This window comes from Corticium candelabrum, chromosome 17 (assembly GCF_963422355.1).
Source record: "Corticium candelabrum chromosome 17, ooCorCand1.1, whole genome shotgun sequence".
Taxonomy (NCBI): domain Eukaryota; kingdom Metazoa; phylum Porifera; class Homoscleromorpha; order Homosclerophorida; family Plakinidae; genus Corticium; species Corticium candelabrum.
This window is the reverse complement of record NC_085101.1, coordinates 5,789,160-5,794,665: the sequence shown is the minus strand read 5'-3', so window position 1 is coordinate 5,794,665 and position 5,506 is coordinate 5,789,160.

Genomic DNA, 5,506 nt, shown 5'->3' with positions numbered 1-5,506 from the left:
CCTTCAACCAGGGTTCTCCCCAGGATTTCAGGAAAGCGTAGCGCTAGCCCCTCCCTAAGACCATGCCCATCCAATAACGTCACGACAAAGTCCCAATTGCAATACTGATCTATTATCAATATATTAGACTTGCTGCTGAAAATCGTCTATACTAGTTGTTGTTTACAGGTTGTCAGCTATCAGTAACCCATTAGTTGGAAAAGTATAATTTAGCATGTACAGCTGTTGAAGTCAAGATATTGCTTTGACTTGCAACCATGCATTGACAAACCTGTTAACTAGTCTACTAAGTCTTGCTAGATACACACTGTGACACAATTGAATGCATAAACACAATGACATACTATTTATTCGTAATCATTGCTTCAAACAGTGACTGAGTATATACCCTAAGGTTGCTGCTACGTTAGAGAGTAATAAGCAAAACTGTGTTCAATCTTACAAGCTGTCCACTATATAAAGAAATTATGCTGACTCTGTTACAATATTGTAATGCATCTGTTCCTCTTGGAAGCCCACTCCAGACATGCAGCGTTAAAGTCAAAGTCTTCTAAACAGGGACCTTCAATAGAGATAAACAGCAGCTGCACTGCAATTTTGTTGCTCAGACGGGGTTTCTCGGAGGTGTCTTTATTCTATTCAGTTCAGAAAAGCCCTCTCACAGTCAGCAGTGGAAGCAGGGATTAGCTGGGCAATGGCTGCAAGGTTACAAATGTTTGGAAACACTAAGGAAAGGTTCTCTTTCTTCACAATTGTAGCCATCATGTCTTGTTCTGTATGGCAAAGAATTTGCACTTTGAAGTGGCACAGCCAGACTGGAACTATTTTTGCAAAGTGGTCAATCAGCGGTCCTATTCAGTATTGGCTTTCTTCAAGCTGCCTACTTAGTAAGCAGGTCCTAAACATGCAAATTACATCATTAAGATTACGTTTCCTTCACATTCACTTGCTATCCTGTATTTGGAGCATATCTAGACAATCTCAAATCACTGATCTCTGAGAGTGAAGTAGAAATTCAAGCGTAGCGCAACGCTACACTCAAACGCCCTGGGGAGAACCCTGCTTCAACCAAGCTCTTATACTCACTACCTGATCAAATTAAAATTTCAAATATCCTAGATAAGTCCATATTAGCTGATGAAAACTTGTAGTCTCAGCAAATCCAAAGCCACCATCTCAAGCAACCTGAATGCCGGAAGCTTTGCTTAAGTCTGAGTAAAAGTTTCAAGACCAAAGTTTCAGGACAGAATGTAACTCTTCAGCAGCTTCACCATGCAAAGCAACTACTGATTGGCCCTCCTGCTATATGCCTGACAAAGCAAACAAAGTTGGTAGAAAAATTCACTCTCGCTAAGGCCGTTTCAGCTGGCAAGAGGAATCCTTTCTTTTCTAGTGTAACTTGGTGCACTTCTAATGAGAGTCATTCACAGAGTACAGAAGCTGACAATGCCAGTGAAACCTCCATGCCTGTAGTAGAACAACAGTCAGTTTATGTGAAGAGATGCACTTTAAGAACAGACACACTTCAACAATTTCAAACTACCAGTGAAGCCAATCTAGAGCACCCACTTGATGCCAAACAAGAATGCAAATCTGATTCAGGCCTCCCTACCAGTATTATACCCTTGCTCCCTTAGCGGTACAACTATTTTGTTGACTCATATTGTCAGCATGAATTGGAAAGTTTCCTAGGAGCTGGAACAAGCACCTTTACTCTAGAAGCATGGACAAGTGCCAATTGTGAAACTGCAGCTGTCCAGTGGATTACACATTTTGAAGAGGTTTCAAAAACCACCTATCAAATCACTACAGGTTTCAAAGCAAAAGGATGGCGGCTCCTTTTTAAAACTGTTTGTCATTGTCATCATTACAGGAAACAGAAAACTCTGTCACAAATGCCCACAGAAAGGAAGTGCAAACTAAAGAAAACCACCATACATTGTTCCACACAAGACAAAATGTCAATGTGTCCTAGCACTTTAATAGTTAGGGTATACCCACCTGAGGCATCTAGAATCTCAGACCACCCTGAATATCTTGCCTTAACAATCACATACCACCCAATCCACAGTGGCCATGCGCTCAGCTTTAGGCCAGTCACAGAAGCTGTGAAAAAAGCGAAAATTAGTCTCTTTGAGTCTGGCAGCTCTGCTGCCTCTGCAAAACATGAATACTTGACCCAACTCCAACTGAAAAGTGATCCATGAGTAGTTGAGAGCACTCTTGCAGACAGAGCCATAACCCCAAATGTAGGAGACATTCAACGCCTCTTTAGAAAATGGCGATCAGACAACATTGGACCAGAAAATGGAGACGCTGTGTTTGAGCGACTGCTCGAGGAAGTACAACGATACAACAAGGAACATGAAAAAGAGGGTGGGCGAGTATTTCTTCAACCTTATGAAGCAGCAGCTGCAATGAGCATGGATGAACATAAACCGAAAACCAGAAAGACTGATGCCATGCCCTTCCTTTTAGCTCTAGTCACTCCTCTCATGGCCAGAGTCCATGAAATGGTCACACAAAGTGCAAAGCTAGTCTTTTGTGACTCAACAGCCAGTCTTGATAACTCGAACACAGCTGTGTTCATACTTAGCTGCAGCACATCAGTAGGAGCTCTACCACTTGCTGCAGTTATGACATCCAGTGAAGATGCTGTTACCTTGTCAGCAGGGTTTACAGCACTAAAACACATACTGCCCAAGTGTGCATTTTTTTGGAAGAGGCCCAAATCTTGGACCACTAGCATTACTGACAGATGAATGTGCACGCGAACGGATTGCTCTAAAGAGTACATGGCCTCAAGCAAAATTACACCTACGTGTCTTTCATTTTTTACAAACTATATGAAGATGGCTTGGAGCTCAAATTCTGGTATCTGTGGTACAGACAGAATTACCTGTATGGCACTAACAAAACAACTTGTTTATGCCCCAAGTGAGCAAGTATTGACTGAAATTAAACGTGAAGTAGACGAAAGCCCTTTTCAGACATTCAAAAAGAGACTAGGTGATTACTGGCAACAGAGGAAAGAATGGGCTGTGTGTTTCCAAAAGAACTTTCCCACACGAGGAAACTATACTAACCATTATTCAGAGGCTAGCATACGCATCAGAAAAGACAGCCTTTTCCAAAGGAATAAAGCTTGGAATGTGGTACAAACGTTCAATCTTCCCACACAGACTCGCGAACTGTATTACCAGCGACGTTTAATATCTGTTGCCACAAACAGATTAGATCATTTTGTCTCTACAAGATTTACTGTGACAGGAGTAAAAGCGTACACCATTCCATCTGACGACATTGTCGCATCAGATGACCCAGACGTTTACACTGTTGTGAGTCAGTCAGATAAGAATACAATGTGGTAGTAGACTTACAACTGGGTGAGTGCACCTGTCTCATCGGAATGCAAAGTCAACCTTGCAAACACCAATTTGCAGCAGCAATGAAATATCGCAATAGCAGTGTCAATACTATCCCAACGCATTCACCTCAAGGCCGTCAGCTTTTTGCAGCAGTGGCATTAGCACTGCCAGCCCATTTCCTTTTACAGTAGTGTCCACCAAAAAGCTGAAGAAGAACATCTAAAGTCTCTTTCCATCAGTATGAATTGGTCTGATGAAGATATCAAACGTTCCTTTGAAAAAATTGCTCCTTGTTCCTGTGAAACAACTGAAGTGGCAACTGCAAGCTGACAACAACATTGATTTTAGCAATACATTTCAAAGAGATCAAGCACAACCAATTAACAGAGGAAGCTATGAAAAGTCAAGGGACGTCATTGAAAGAGTAAAACAGGTCACTAAAGATATCAAGGACGAACTGCATGAAAGTCATGTCACAGACAGCTTCATAGCTGCAGTAGAAAGGTTTTTTTCCAATTATTAAAACTACAAGGCAAAGGAATCCACTCACCTGGTACACAGCAGCGACTGCTTTCTGCTCTAGACATGTTTGGTAAAGAGGTGGGAGTCAGAAAACAAAAGAAAAAGATTCGAGTGCAACCAACTGCTGTAGCTAGACAACACTTCAAGTCCTTTTCTACTCGTCCAGCATCAGCAGGACGTCCAAGTTTGTTCATGAAAGCCAAAACTACAACCAACATATTCAACAGAAACATTATCCCCAAACGAATCCACCAGAGAGCAAGGAGAAACCACAATCTGACAATAAGTTTGAAAACAAATACCCCTAATGCCATCTAAAGTGTACAAGGATACAAGATTTTTTGAGTTGAGGAAACTGTTTATGTTAATATTCCTTGATATAAAGAGAGAAACAGATTGTAATTACAGTGTTCAGAATGAGTGTTTAGAACAAGTCATTTCAGTTTTATGTCCAGCAAACTGTGCACCCACTAGGGAAATAGGCATCTCCATTGTGTGTGTTTTAATTTTATTGTTAAAATGGATCATGGATTGATTCTATGTATTTTAGGCTAATGAAAAACTGTGTTCTGTGGCATCAGACTGTCCGGATCAACAACTTCCTGTAATCCTGCCTGTTTGCCATACATTTCTTATGCAAACAAATTAATTGTAGTAACATCAGAGTACATGATTAATAAACAGGTTCTTCTGCAATAGTTACTAGTATATACAGTAGTGGACAAAAGTATTTGCCGAGTAGTTTTTGTTGTTGATTTTTCATCATATTCTGGACTACAGAATGGAAATAAGTGCTGATATGAGCATAAATTGATAAGTTAGTTTGTTTTCAAAGGTTGTAATATTGTTTGCATTGAATATGCTTTGATAAGTTGTAATGTAAACTTAATTAATCTGTTTTACCTAGGTTGTAACAATAATCTTAATCAAATTGCAACAACCAACTGATTTAGACTCAATTCTGTACCAATTAGTCTTGATTTTCCTATTGCATGACAAACATTGACCAAGAAGTCACTTTATTAATATTTTGTGCTTCCACCCAAACACAAACATCCTGAAAACCCTTGAAATTTCTTGCCTGGCAAATACTTTGTCCACTACCGTATATACACTTATAAATTCTAAATTACTATTTATTAAATCACATTTAAAGTTCAAAAATACTACCATAAATACATAAATTGTGCTTTAATGTTACTAAATACCGTATTCTAATAAATTAATAATTAGTTAATTAACTAATATCAATTAACTAGCAAAATGTACAAACCTCTGCCGTCTTGTATGATAGTTGCATCACGAAAAGCTTTTCTGGAGTCAAATGTTTCTCTAGAAAGTCGATTTCTGCCAAAAAACGGTTTGTAGCAACTAACATTCCCCATATTGGGGCTTTAAATAATATTTTATTTGTTTATTATTTACTATTTATTTATTATTTATTATTTATTTTTTATATATTATGTGTCGTGCTATTTTTATTTATTTACTTATTAGCTTTAAATAATATTTTATTTATTTATTATTTACTTTTTATTTATTTATTATTTATTTATTATTTATTATTTATTTATTTTTTATTTATTTATGTGTCGTGCTCAACCAGATCAGTCTGG